At 37.4% G+C, this 16,007-nt stretch overlaps 1 protein-coding gene across 6 annotated transcripts in view; it reads right to left on the reverse strand.

The window, feature by feature from the left end:
- klar (klarsicht) overlaps window positions 1-16,007 on the reverse strand; it is a 171,637-nt gene that overhangs the window by 74,905 nt on the left and 80,725 nt on the right. The window contains exon 1 of one of the 6 annotated variants that reach the window (XM_032434634.2): window positions 14,667-14,804. The exons of the other annotated variants lie outside the window; for them this stretch is intronic. The gene's annotated coding sequence lies outside the window, so the exon portion shown is untranslated. Of the gene's footprint in view, window positions 1-14,666; window positions 14,805-16,007 lie in introns of those variants that run through there. 6 annotated transcript variants of the gene reach the window in all.

The following is a 16,007-nucleotide window of genomic DNA, read 5'->3' on the forward strand; positions in this document are numbered from 1 at the left end:
CAATGTGTTTTTCACTGTGCAGTTGTCATATGGACGAAATGTGTTGGTTTAAGATAACTTTATTGCCCCACTTGACTGTCAACTGCGACGCGAAATTGTGAGGTTTGCACTCATGCCATTCGCGATGAGATCATACGCTAGAACCTACTTTGCCAAAACGAAGCTGATTTATATATTATTGCTAACAGTTTGTTTATGGAATCTTTCTCCAGCCGAATTTTGTTGAATTCTGCATGCAAATTTGATGACAGAATCATATTTGTTTTTATTTACGTTCAATTCTGCATTAAAATTTGATTTGTTTAATGTATTTATTTAGTTATTTATGTATTTCATTTTTATTTTTTTGATTTTTATTCAAGCGTTGTGTTTTTATTTTTGTTGTTGTTGGGGAAAACATATTTTTGAATCTAGAATCTGAAATAAGTTATTTATTTTCAATCGACTCTACGTATTAGACTGTGTATGAAGTGCTGTATTGTATCGAGTTCTAGACATTAATTTTCTGTCAATTTTTATCTTAAAGCTGACAGAATTGAAGTACTCCAAATATTCATAACAATTATTTTGTTTGATGCCATTTTGAATAATGGATTGTTTTCTAGTGTAAATTACAAGATCAATTTTCGATAAAATATTGGTTGAAACTCGATTGTTTTTTGCTCTTTCTAAGCATTTCCCTTGGTTAGATTTAAGCCACGTTTATGTGCATTAGGCCTGTTACCATTTCTAAAGCTCTGCACAACACTGAAGCCATCGGGCCAAGTCGCAAAGTGGCAATTAAAGCGCTTAAGTTGACGGGTTAAAATGGCACAATCTCTCTCTGTCTCTCTCTCTTTCTGTTTTTCTCTCCCTTTCTGTGTAGGTATTTGTTGAGTCTTGGCCCTTTTGAAAGTGCCGCAATTTGCAAATGAGGTAAACGTGTGGCCAAAAAAACAAAAAAACCATACCAAAACAAAGAGATCTGTGCAACGGTATAATTAAGTTGGCCTCATCAGCCATTTACGGCTACAGCAACAACAACACAAGCCGAGGCAAGTGCGCGTGCTTTGTGGCATAGATCCTCTCCCCTCCAAACCCGCGCATTTGGCCACTCACCCCTTTGCTTCAGCAGATTTTATTGTTTGCATTTGCAAAACACGAAATACGGTCCCGGAACTGCCAACTTTCCTTTGCCGTCTTGGCCAGAGTCTAGTTTTTGAAGCTAACCACGTTCTGGACTCTTTTTCTTTGTCGTGTTTTCTTTTTATTGGCCATAACTGAGAGCCAACAATGGCTCTGTCTAATTAGATTTTTAAAGCCATTCATTATGCATATAGGGAAGCCTGAATTTGACACGCAAATCGCTCTCGAATTGAAGTCTGTAGTGTGGAGGGGGGGAGGGGGGCTACAAAATAAAATAAATATTGGACTGGTTACAGTTACTTACAACGGCTCTTGTGCAATTTGCCGTGTGTGTCGGCATTTGGCCAAAGGCAACGATCTCTGCAATCTCATTTGGTGCACACGCAGCGCAATGCAGACAATTGCATAGATGCCCGCGACCGCAGCCCCGCCTGCCGGCGCTCTATCCACCCCTCCGCGCAGACAACAATCATCATATAATCACATAATGCTCACAATAAAGCCAACTTCATAACTGCCAACTGGCAACTGGCAACTGCGGCTGCATCTATCGATAACCATTTAAGCCACAGAAATTAAGCCAAACACACAACAATGGAAAAGAAATATGTTAAAACTGTTGCGATCGACTGTGCCATACTCTGTTCACGGTAAATTTAGCACTTTAATTAGTCGAGATGAGTCTGGCTGTGCAGCTGGCTCTAAAACTGTAAGCCATAATTAGTGACTTTCAAACTGTGGTCTTGTTCGTTTGAGTGGGCGTGGCAGAAGCCTATTAAATTTTCTGATTCTAGCTCTGAAACTGTAGAAGTTATCGTTTGGCTTGGGGACTCTAAAACTGTAGTCCTCAATCAGTGGCTCTTAAACTGTGGCTCTTAAACTGAAATTTGTAAACGCTTGAGTGTAATTATGTAATTCTTCCTCTGATGCTATGGAAGCCATCGACTAGGCTGGTGGCTCTAAAACTGTAAGCCGCAATCAGTGGGCTTCAAACTGTGTTGTTAGCAATTTGTGGGCGCCGAACCTTTAGCAAATAGTTAACCTGCCCAATTTATGATCCAAAACTTTAATAGATTACAAACTTTGCGTCTAACTTAATCGGACATAGTTATATATGAGAAGATATTTCAAATTAAAAGTTTTAACGGACAAAACCAATATACTCTTTATGACTCCGACAATAGAGTATAATTAAAAAAAAATGATTTGCCTGGAATTTATTGCGGTTTGCGTCAAAGCAAGGCTTGGCCAACCAAAAATATAGCAACAACAATCACATGAGCCATATTCAATACAATTATACAAATTACAAAAATACTCACGAAATTTAACCAAAAATCTTTGTTTTTTTCTTTTTGTGTAGTTCAGAAAACGGTTTTTTTTTGCTTACCTGCAAAGAAAGAGAAAAAAAATTGTAGAATTTTATTAGCTTTTGTTGTCGGCTCGTAAAAATAAAACTCTCTGAAAACTTGAACTTTGCCACGAAGAGCAAATCAGAGTCCACAAATTGTCTTATATATATATATATATATATATACATATATATAAGAAGAATATAAGAAAGATCGTAAAGTGAAAGAAGTACATTAAGCAAAAGGGGGAAAAAGGTCTTGTGGTTTTTTGGGTCGCGCCACAAGACACTCAAATGTGGTGACAAAGTTGAGTAGAATTTTATTTTATGTGCATGCACAATGCATAAATTTTATACAAATTTAATTAATGTGAAACCAAATTGTTGATAGAAAAATGCCGTAAAACTAAATGGGTTTCTGTAGCTCTTGATAATGATGAGAATTAAATTAAAGAATACACTTTGTTTGCAGCTAATAACAATAGTAACAATAAAAATAAAATGAACGCCCACAAATCTAGTTTGTTCTGTAGTGTTGTGAGTGCACATGAGTTTAATTTATGGCTCATTCAGATGATTCATGCATTTAATTATTCCACGTTTTGCGATGCAGCATTTGCTTATCTGCAAGTGCTCAGTTTCTCTCTTTGTGCATAGAGGAAAATGTAAATTAAACGCTAAGAACATCTGATATAACAGCAGAGTCTTCTAAACTATACTTATATGACTTAAAAACTGGGAAGCAGGAATAGAAGGGTCTATGAGAATTGTGTTTAGAAAAATTACCAATATATGTTATTTTTGGCTTGTGACATAGAATATATATGTGAAAAATATAGAAAGCTATTACTATAATAATTTCATATATTCCCTTACAGGATAGAGTATTCATTGCCTCTGTAGACCTGCTCGTCTTTCTACATTAAAAACTCTTGGCCGTGAAAATAATTTAGCAGAGCTTTTAAGTTAGCCTGTGAATAACCGAAACTGGTCATGAAAATCAATATCAGTTGCAATGCAATTAAAAACTAAAAAAAAAGAAACAAAAATACCAATATTACTTTCATTTATTGCATTTCCCCAAAATTATTTCTTTTAGCTGCAAATCAAAAAGGCCGCCAAATAGTTTTGTACCGTCGCAGCTGACGATGTGTGAAGCGTACGAAAACTGCAGGCCAAATCCGAGATACATTAAGGCCTGCATTCATTCAATCAGTGAGCCAGCCATCCGTCAGTCAGTCCGTTCAGTCGGACAGACAGTAGCATTGGCAACCGCATCGAGAGTCTATTGGCTTTTATTGTCTTTGCCTGGGCTCGGCAGTCTCTGTTAATGCTTTGCTTTTCACTGACTTCTCATAACTGAATATCGGAAAATAAATATTTTCACAGCTCTGGCGTTAATTGGAAAATGAAAATTGAAGCTCAGCAGCTGCATGTTGCGCCTCTCGCCTATAGATATTTCAATTTTTCCACTTTTAGCTGAATTTTTAATGACCATAAAGTATTTTTGGCCATTGGCTTTATGAAAATTACGACATTGTTCCGACTGGACTGAAACTCTTGCCTCGGTTGGACGTGTGGGCAAATAATTTGGAGCAGATAAAGCTACGACTAAAGCTAGAGGTGCGCCTTGCTAGAAAAATAAAAGGAAAAACTAGCACAAAATTGAATTGCGCTTGGGCTGATAGTCAAAAGTTTGGCAATACTTTATGAAGCAGCCAGACATATTTGTCAGTTTTAATCGCCGCTTTATAATCAATTAAAAACTTGAGCTTTTAAGCCGATTTTTAAGCTGTATTTTGACCCAGAAAAAAAGGTTTCAAAAGGCATATGCAGCAACATTTGTTGTTGTTGCCGCAAGGCAGCTGCCAACTCTGGAAGCCAAACTCTTGGCTGAAGCCAAACAGATGAAGTTGTTATGGATCTGCCTGGCAGTCTCTAGTCTCTGGAGTGGCATTTGATATCGATGATGTCTTTGTTTCATTTACAGCAGCAACAAAAATTATGCAAAATGCAAACACAGCAGGGGAGGCCAAAGAGAGACATGCACAAACAGAGATTGCAAGCGAAAGATATTTTATTTTTATTTTTTTTGCTGGCAGAGGGGTTCGCACAGAGAGTCTCAAGAAACTTGTGAGCCTTATGACAAGGCAAAAGAAAAAATAAACAACAACATTGTTGGGCTTTTCTTGTGGTTGTGGAGTCAAAGGCAAATTGATACGTTGCTTGTCAACTCGCAGGCAGGATCAGTGAGAAGCTGCTCGCACCTTAAAAAGTAACCAGAAAATGTAGCTTAAAGCAGACGATTGAATGCCCTTCCAGTTGTCAGTTATGGTAACATTATCGATTATATATTAACTACAATTATTAGCGAACTTTTCTAAAGAACCAAATGCCAGTTTTTTTAGTTTCTCGATGCTATATTAATTATAGCGTTAGGTCAGAGCTGCAAAGCTCTCAAATGAGTGTATATGTAAAAGAAAATGACATAAGCTCTCATAAGAATAAGAACAAAACAAAAGGAAGATCTTCATAACAAGTTAATGTAGTTCCAAAGTGGAAACAGCCTGTACTCTAACGCGAAGTGTTCTCATAACAATGAGAATAATAATCTCTCAGATCAAACGCACAGCGAGACAAACATGACAGAATATAATATAATTTATAGGGTATACGAAATGTATATTTAAATGCTGCACATATCAAATTTCTTCGAACAGCTTCTTTGCGGTTGCAACCAAATAATAATAATATGTAATAAAAAAAATCTCTTTGGAATGCAAAAAAAGAGTTTTTAGGACGTATGTATTATATAAATTATATACATACGATAAGATATCGAGCAAAAGTAGCAATTAAAGCGAAATGTCAGCTCTTAAATTTGGAAGTCAGTCAGGTGCAAAAGTCCACAGCTGAGGTGATAATGACTGGCCGGACACAGACTCAGACTCAGACTCGGAATCGGACTTCGACTTGGAACTCCCGAGGCGTACCAGGGAGAGTGCACTTTGGAAATTGGCACCTTTTTTTTTTTTTTTTTACCTGCAACTGTGTTACCTCATTGCCAAGCAGCTTTTGTAACTGTTTTGACTTTTCTTATCGCTTGTGAAAATCAGCCAAGCCAAGCAAAGGGCCACTTTCTGTTTTATTTTTTCTTCATTTTTTTTCTTAAGAAACAGAAAAAAGCGCCAAACGAAAGTGTTTTTCATATATAATATGCACAAGTACCTCATGGTACGCTGCTTCTACAGTGCTTCCACTGGTGCCAAGTGCAAGTGGTGTGCGTGATAAACCAATTAACTGCAGCAAACATACACACACACACACACACACACACACACTGAACTCAGCTCAGACAAAAGTCCAGAAATCTGTTGCCTGAAAGTGAAATTTATGGTCAGAAACAAAGCGCACAATTCGAGACCCATAAAAACTTGTAGATGACTAACAGAGTAGAGTACAAAAGAGCGAGAGAGAGAGAGAGAGAGAGAGAGAGAGAAATAAAGAAAGGTAGTTGGAGAGTTGGGGGCGTGGCAGCACACAAAAAAACTGCTTAACATGAGCACAACTAATGGATAGTCTCTTTGAGCGCCTTTTTGTTTGTTTTGACACACAGTCAAAATGTCAGTCAGATGTCATAATTAGAAAGAAATGGACTTGTTCTGCGGCATGTGATGGGAAAACAAAAGAAAACTGAAAGGCGAATCTTAACGAAAGAACGGAATATCAAAGAACTATACGAAAACAGAAAAATTCGAAAGACAAGTCAATCAGATTGAAATTGTTCGATTTTGAGGCAACGTTTACATACACTAAATTTTTTGAAAAATAAAAATGCATAAAGAAAAATAAGAGAGAATAATAAAAAATTAATTTGAGTAATTTATGGTGGAGCTAATGAAATTGATGAGAATTTTAAGTTATAAACAACAATAAAATTCATTTATTTAAAAACTCAATTAAAAGCTTAGCCCAATATTTTTGTAACTGAGATTCTGTTAAATGACAATATCAAGAATGTTATAAGGGAAAAGTTAAAAATGTCATACTTAATCTTGAAATAGGAATCAAGCAACAAGGAACTACTTTTTAGCAACATGCAAATCAACCTTGTTGAACATAGGCTTTAATTATCTTTTGATTTTGTCAGTTCTGTGATTCACAATCAGCTTCATCAGATAAATGTTTATCAGCTCTCTAAATATAAATGCAGCACGCAATTAAAACTTAAGCTTCAGCTACTTAAATTCAATTGCGTTCTTCAATCAGGGAAGTCAGACACAGGCACACATACGAATACAGATACAGATACAGATACAGACACGAGACAGCGAGAGCAGATAAACTTAATTGACTCATTAAGTGCACAAGCGAGGCGTCACTTTCCCCCAACAACAATCACTGATTAGATAAAAATTGTAAGTAATTTATCACTTTAGAGAACAAATAAGTCAAAAAGTAAAGAAAAGTAGGCAACTGACAGCACTAACTGTAATTAAACATCTAGCTGTATCTGTAGATGCGTACGTGAAATGTATCTTTGTGTGAATTTGTAGTTGTATTTTTAGCCAAATTTATAACTATGTTTATATCATGGTAACTATTACATCTGTATTTGTATCTATTGTGGAATCTATATATACATCTTCCACCTTTGTTATATATAGATATATATTACTCATCTAGATCTATACCTATATATATCTATATCTATATCTATATCTATATCTATATCTATATCTATATCTATATCTATATCTATATCTATATCTATATCTATATCTATATCTATATCTATATCTATATCTATATCTATATCTATATCTATATCTATATCTATATCTATATCTATATCTATATCTATATCTATATCTATATCTATATCTATATCTATGTCTATATCTATATCTATATCTATATCTATATCTATATCTATATCTAAATATATCTATATCTCAATCTGTACCTTTAGCTTTACATCTAAATCTCTTGCTCATTTACCTTCTAGCGAAACGCTTTAACAAATTGCAATTAAAGCCACAGCCCGTACACTTTTAATTTAGTTTCCTAGAAGAAGGTTAGGCACAAACTGAGCAATTGGATGGTTTCTAGTAGTTCATTTTTTTTTTTTTTTTTTGGTAGAAGGTTTGCGTGTTAGGTTAACGGAAATGTGATGTAAGTAAGCAAGTTGAATGTGGTGTGAGTGGCAGCAATGGGGGCTAGGCGAGGCCAGGCAGCTGCCAGGGCAGTAATCTATTGGAGTTGAGGCTTGGCCCGAGTTGGGCTGGACTGCTAGTTAGTTCCGTTGTGTGTTTATGTTTGGGTCTCAGTCGTTGTAGTCGCCACTTTATTATTACAACATTTTCCATTTCGCTTCGCTGAAATAATAATTCGCGCTTCGTTGTTTTACAACTGCCAATGCGAAAGAGAGCAACAACAACAACGCGAAGAGAATTGCTGTAAAGAAGTTAAGAAAGATGCCATTGACCTCAAGGCGAGGCAAGTCCCAGTCCAGAGTCGCCAGTCGCCAATCGTGGCAAGTACGCGCGGCGACGCGTCGGTGCGGCTATAAATCCAGAGCAGACTGTCCGCCACAATTGCCTTGGCCTGGACTCGTGGACTCGTGTGGCAGCTGCAATGTTGCACGTTCAGCTGTTACCTGGAATTGTCGTCCGGGCATTGCTTGAATTCGTATTTCTTTTAACTTTGTTTTCTTTCTTCTTCTTCTTCTTTTTTTTTTTTTTGCTGTTGTCCAACACTCAACACTCGTCGACACTCGACTTTGACTGCATCTCAAACGCGACTCGACACACTTGTCGCCTTGTCCTGCCGCGCAACATGTTGCCAATGTTGCCCATGTTGCTCCGCTTGTCGGTGACTTCTCAACATTTGTGGCAGAAACTAGTTTAGTATTTTACTAATTACAGAACATAGACACAAGACAAGCCATAAATCGATTTGCTCAACTCAACGCACAGACTACAACCACAACTCTGGCCCCAAGGCTATTTGGCTTGGGAAATCATAAATGCTTCTGGGCAGATGCAAAGATGTAAACAACAGCGATCGATGATTAATGATGTTGCATGGCTTAACAATCCACAGAAGAAAAAAAAAAAACAGTTAAAACATTTGCTTAGCTTTCGAAATTTACATTTGTCAAGCTGCGGCAAGCTCACAAATATCCATCATTTTTTATCTCTAACCAAAAGTTGACCCAAAAGTCATAGTTAAACCATTCTTGAGGTTGTTAAATTTGTAGATTGATCCATTAAAATAAATGTGCCGCAATTTAGTTTACATCCCTGAACTAATCTAATCGCATGTTTAGTTTTCAATCAAGCACCTTACATTAACCCCAGGTATTATAATGCTCTAATGAAACCCATTTTTAATGCACTTACAAATCTTATTAGAGTGCATATGAAAACTCCCCGCGTCCACTCAAAAACCACTTTAAACAAATAAGCAACAACAGCAAAAAACAAAAAAAAAAATTAACAATAATCGAGGAAAAACAAATCGTTTTTCCAGCATACTTATAAAATCTCATTACCCCCGAAAATAATGAGGCCGATCTGAATTGCAGCACTGGCCGCAAAGAAACACACAAAAAAAATACATTAAAACAAGTGAGAGAACGTTGCTCTCAAATGATCGACTCAGACATACCCTATTGGAAAAAAGGCGTTTATATTTGATGCTCTATTTGTATGCCAATATTCCTAGTTATAAGGGATATATTCTAAGAAATCGCATATCAAATCGATATTTAGCAATTCTGTGAAAACGAGGAAAGTTCTCAAAAATGAATACATAAGATCTCCATATAAAGCAATTTTCCCTTCCATGTACTCAAAGACCTCTGTCTTCTTCTGCCTCTGGAACTTTTAGTACACCCCCATTATAATCTGTACTGGGTATTCAAGCCGAAATTACGTGCAAATTCCGAACGGATTCGTATTCGGTAAAGTGGGCGTGCGCGCATTCAATGGGGGCGTCGAGCAACAATTTTGAATGGGGCACGAATTTGGTAGCTCTGGCAGTTAGGCTCTTTGCCTTTTGAAGACACATGATTATTAATTTGATTTGTAGTATTTTTCTACCAATTTGCTGCGCTTTCTTGAGAAAGAAGCATTTTAGATGGAAATTTTTCTTTTTGTTCCAGTGCGCCAAGATTTCACTTTTCATTGTTGCACAGCGAGGAATTTGTGAGCAATTTAAAACAAAATGAGCTACGGTCAAAATGATTTCAATGTCAATGATTTAAAGTGTGGGCCGGGCCCGCAGCAGGCAGCCAAATTGTGTGTACAGATTGGACTGTGGCAGACACGGTTGAGCTTTGAATTGCTTGCACTTAATTTCTTATATTTTCTTGGGTGTGTTGGAAAAACAATTTGCTCGATAAGCAGCAAGTGTCAATTGGAGGCTGGACTCTTCTAATTTTTATAGATCCGCTGCGGCAATCTCATAAACCAAATCTCATTAGCGACTGGCTAAGCGACTTGTCAGCGGCACGCAAATATGCATAAATCTTTTGGGGCTCAACATGAATGCCAAGATATTTAAATAATATTAACAGCCAGCATGGTGCCTGCAGCGCATGTTCTAGCTCTGGCTCTAGCGCTCTCTCTCTCTCTCTCTCTTGAGATTCCTGTTTCCTGTTCACTTATCTCACCGGTTTGCCTTGTGCTGCGATCATAAAAATATTGCCAGCGGCAGCCTAATGACTACCTCTCTTTCTCTTTCTCTCTCTCTCATTTTATCTAGCTGGCCATCTCCCTTTATCTCTTTATGGCTTGTATCTTTATTTTATCATTTGTTTTTATTGCGCTCGCTGCATTTATTTCCACTTACTTTGATGATTACGTTTGCATTTATTTAGCAGCTGGAAAAACTGGGAAAATATTCTGCAAATGAGTTGCGGCAGGCGCTGCAGCAGCTGCGTCGCCAAATGGCCCAAAGGGGTCGGCACGTGTGGCACACACACGCCGCTTGTGGCAAGGCAAATACAAAACAACAACAACAACAACAAAATTAAAGGAATAAAAACTTAGCCAAATGCGAATGCGCGTTTGTCATTCTGGAAGACAGCAATCAAGCATTTGTTTGGGCCAGGGGTTGAGGACAGGCATATCTTGATGCGTTAATTGAAACTGCCAGATGCGGAATATCTAACATTATGTTAGGCCTCGTCGTGACAGCCGCAACAACGGAAAAGTCATATATAAAAAGTACTATAAGAGAGATCAACATTTGGCTGTTGACTGAGGGAATTTTCTCGGCATGAGATAATCTTTGTCAGAGTTGTAGATCTCCACAAAAGATGGAGAAATGATTTCACTTCAATAATAAACAACAAACAGGATGTGGATACCTTCAACTGGAAAATAACTTTAGACTCCGATTTTCCGTCACTTCAATAGCCTCTTAATATTTCAACTGAATTTCTTTGAGAGACAGAAGCTGACATCAAGAATGTCCCATAACTAAAACAAAATATCCTTGGAAAGTTAATAATAATAAAGAGAAATAAAGAAAGAAAGAAGGTTTGGTAAATGAAATCTCCTAAAATGACCTTTATACATGAATTTCGGGTCCAATATAAGTTAAACTTAAAAGCTACTGAAGTATTTGTTGAAACAATGAAGAACAATTTTCTCATTTCGATATATAATTGAGATTGAAGTATGAGAATGCATCTCTAACGATTTGTTTTGTTTTGATAATATTCTGAATTCAAATCATGAACTAGCAAGCAATTAAGCCTCAAAAGCATATGCCTTAAGTTTCAGCTCTTATACCTTATTTATTTAAATGAGGGATAGATTAGTTACAACTAAGGCTAGCCTAAGAAAAATATTTTACTGTCTGCTTTAGCTCCTTAAACCCACTTTATACAAAAATATGTAGAATGAATTTTGGTTGGCTATGAACAATCTTTTCAGCTGCCAGCTTCTCCAGCCAGCAGACTCCTCACTTCGAGTTTATTTAATTAAAAAGTAAATATTAAAAAACAAGAAAAACACATCTGTTGCTCATATCCGGAATTTCTACATGGGCCATTAATCTGCCGGCTAGGAACAACAACAGCAACAACAACAACAAAATGAGTCATAAAAACTTACGCAAATTGAGAGGCGCGTTGCAAGATGCAAAGTTGCAGATGCAACGCGGCTCGGACTTGCGCGGAACGTCCTTAAAACGAGTTTTGGGCCAAAAACCAAAATAAAAAAAAAAAGAAGAAAGAGAATAAAAACACGTTTTAGTTGACTTAACGAAATCAATTCAAGAACCTGAGGCCAAAAAGGCCAGACAGAAGCGGCACGTAGCACGAGTCTGTCGCGGAGACAACTTGAGAATTTGCCCAGAGCAGAAGAGAGAATGTGAGAGAGACAAAGCAAGAGAAAGAGAGACCGAGAGAGAGAGAGCTCAACGAACTGCGCCGAAATTCAATAAGAAGCGGCGATAAACAGCAGCTGATAAAGTCGAAAAGGTAAACTCCGAAAATTAGTGAAGAGAACCACAAAGCCGAAAGAGGAAAACCAAAGCCAACGAAACGTGGCCCCAAAGGAAGCGCCAAGTGATTCAAAAGGGGGAAGGGGTATGGAGAGACACGCGGCTTTGGGTTCAGGTTCGGTGCAACAACTTGTGGCACGAGTGACAAGTCCAGAGACAACAATATTTGGTGCAGACAGCGCAAAGGGCGACACTCATAACAATTATATCGCGCTTACCATGCGGGCTGGGAAAGTATTTTTATCTAAGTGTGTGTGCGAGTGTGTGTGTGTGTGTGCGTGCGAGTGTGTCTGCGAGTGTGGGTGGTTGGAAGAGGCAATAAAATAATCGATGAATCGCGTTTCATCTAGGGGAGAGGGGTTCGGCTCTATCAACACTCGGGCCACTTATTGAATAAAACCCAAAAGCAGACCAGCATTTGATTAGAGTTTGAAGAACTAAATCAACCACCAAATAAATGAAAGGCCATGAAGAAAACTACGAGATTAGTTTTGTGGAAGTGTCGAATATTGAATACACTTCGAAATGAGATGTTATCACATTACATTGCCCATATAAAAAGCCCTAGATACCCTCAGAGTTGTTCAATAATGCAAAGGAATACTTCCAATAAATCGATGCTTGCGATATATTTCTTGGCTATTAATCATTTGCATTCTTTTTGTGAGAATAATATATTCCTTATCTTAAGGCATCTATTATAATACAAATAGGGAATATAGAATTCCTCTTTTTTTAAGAAAAATTCAAAACCTTCTTATTTTTGCCTTTTTACTTAACCATAAAACCCAACTGCAAGGGATATGCAGACAACAGCAAGCAGCTCTTGCAAAGAGTATATATAGTAAGGCACCTCTTACATAGGCTATATACAGAAGCACAGGGTATATAGAGAACAGCAAACTCCTCTTGCAAAGGGCATACACAGAACATCAAGCACCTTCACACGCAGCTGGCCAGGCAGCAGGTTAGCTCTACACGACCATCAAATTTAATTGCTGCGCTTTGTTGTGCCAATAACGACAACAACAACAACAACAACAACAATAAACGCCAGCAACAACATTCATAACAATGGCAAGACAACAACCACAATAAGCTGAAGCAACCCTCGCTTTTGGCAATTTTTCTGTTGCCCAAAACACGCAACCGACAAAACAAAACAAAACTAAACGAAACGAAATAAAACGCAATGTGAGATGCGACGTCATCGTCATCGTCATCTAAAAGCTGTGAATGCTCGCAAATGTATCTGCATCTGTCACTGTATCTATCTGTAGCTGTAGCTGTATCTGTATCTGTCACAAAACGCCTTGGGGCAGACTATGTAAGCAGCTGCAGCGAAGCTATGACTCGGATTGGGTTTGGGTTTGTTATTGGGAATTGTTGTAATTCGCATGGTTTTAAAAAAAAAGTTATGTGCACTCTGCGGGGGGTGTTTAGCTGTCACACGCAGGGTGATTCAGCTGTTAAATTGTGTGATTGTGTCAGGATATACAGCAACAATAAAGGATGTGGCCAACATTCAACAGGATGTTGCAAATTTACTTCAAGACAGATGTTAAATGTGCGCGAGGGGTTGGCCCTAACTAAGGGTTAAGCTGAGGTCTTTCGAGGGTCTCAAAAGCGTTTATCGCATTACGAAAAAAAACGCAAATAAAAATCAATTATTGGAGCATATGTGAGTGAATTATAGCTTAACTTTTCAGATTTAAAACTTGAGATTTACTTAAATTAACTTTAACTTGAGCTGCAAGGCAGCTGCTTGAAGTTGTAATTAAAAGCAACATTTAATTTAATTTCTGTTGTTGTTTTTCTCATTTATTTGCATGTTCAACAAAACTGCCGCAGATGAAAGATAATGTGACAGATGCCACATTCGCAGATACATCAATTGCTCAAAACTATGGCAAAAATGTCAGATCAAAATAAGCAAAAAAAAAAAAAAAAAAAGAACGATAAATTAACTGAGGCTCCTCGCTGTGGCAGCAACAATTTTTGTTGCCTAAATTGCCGGTTTGCCCAAACTAAAAAAGATACAGATACATATATGCACATATATATGTATGTATGTATGTATCTGTGTGCTCGTGTGCTTTTTGTCACTTTTATAATTAAGAGCGCGACACACACGACTTTTCACACATATCTACGACTATATATATATATATATATTTGGTTCGCGACAGACGTACTCTTCATATAGAACGCTCACGAATCGAGTTATTAGCAAATAAAAAATAAATTTTCATATATCAAAGACTCAACTAACCAAAAGAAAAAAAAAGCAACTAAAGCGTGAAGAAAATAAAAACGAACACATGCAAAAAATGTGCCTCGTCTCTTTTTATTTCCCTTTTCATAATGATAAAAAAGACTGCTAAATGCTCAAAAATTAAGCACAATGAATATTAAATATATTTACAAGGCAGTAGACACTCGCTAAGTAAAACTTGAATAAAGAAATAGATTTGTTAGGAATATACTTCTAAGTAATTTTAAAGATTTCTTTTCGCTTGTGTTCAATTGCAAAATATATAAAAACTAGCATAAATTTTAATATTTTCTTTAGCAAACAAAAGCAACTCTTGGCAAATTAACAACATTTCTTTAAACAAGTTCCAATTAGCGAGTGCACACTGTGAAAATAATAATAAGTCATAAGACATACCAGACGTGTTGGAGTAGATTTGCGTTGATGTCGCTTAAATCCAATTCGGTTGAGTAATCGACAAAGATACAAAAACAACAATAACAACAACAACAACAACAGAAAAAAGTATCCACAAGATGCGAACGCGCGCTCAACTTAAGGTTTTTTTTTTTTTTTTTTTGTGAAGTTTTCTTTGTTTTTTGTATGAATGCAGGCGAAGGAAGCTGCAGATGAAGATGCCGATGAAGAGGAAGTGCCCAAAACGAAGAGGCAGTAAATCAGAGCGCTTTGATTCAAGAAATCTGGCGCTGGGTATGGTATATATAGCTCAAGTATATATGCTTGATATATATATATGGTATATGGTCCTTGTTGTTGTAGTATTAAACATATGTATGTATGTATTTTATAAGTTTTCGGTATGTTTTTCGTACACTTTTGCGGCTGCTTCGCAAAGGCAGGCAAAGTAGGTAGTTTACCTTTTTGTTTTTAGTTTCAGTTTGAGTTTGTATTTTAGTGTGTTTCGGCCGAGTCCGAGTGTTTTGCGCACGCACACAGAACCGACAACGATGACAACAACACAGCTACGGATACAGCTGCAAGCGACTCACAGATACACAGATACAGCTACACGTTCTGGTTCTCGGGTTCGCAAACAAACACACACAACACGGAGTTGGGGGTAAGAACAAGCACACACACACACTTGTGCAGGCAAACAGAAAATGCCGCCTGAACTTCTCTCTTGCTTTCTATATATACGTAGTTATGCACTTTTTCTACAGTTGCCCCGGCGTGTGCGAGCGTATCTGTGTGTGCGAGCGTATCTGTGTGTGCGTGTGTGTGTCTGTATATGTTTCTAGGGAATTTTTATGCTGGCGTTTCGTTCTTATTCAGTTTGAACTTCACTTTTATTTGCTGCAGTTCTCAATACATATATATATATACATATATTTTATATTTATTTTCTATTTTTTTGCCATATTTTATTTACATGCGGAAAATGCGATTAAATGCATTGCAAGTTTTCACATTTCACAAATAACTTGGTTATTTTATAAAAGGAAAATTTTGTAATTCAAAAATGCGGCGAAACGCGCGCGCGTTTTTTTCATGCGTTTAATTCAGACATTCGATGTCCGTGGCGACGTTTGCATTTGAGTAGCGCTCGCGTGTTACTGAGGCCAACGCTCACTGCGCAGATACATTTTGCTTATGGCCGGGCGCGTTTATCTGCGCGTTCGCGTATCCGTCAGATACACACACAAACACAGACGCGCACAGGCACACACGGTTCGCAGTGCGAGTTGCAGCTCGGAGTCAGAGTTGCAGCTGGCTTCATACATGTTCGAAAGCGCA

The sequence above is a fragment of the Drosophila virilis genome, chromosome 3 (genome assembly GCF_030788295.1).
Source record: "Drosophila virilis strain 15010-1051.87 chromosome 3, Dvir_AGI_RSII-ME, whole genome shotgun sequence".
NCBI lineage: Eukaryota > Metazoa > Arthropoda > Insecta > Diptera > Drosophilidae > Drosophila > Drosophila virilis.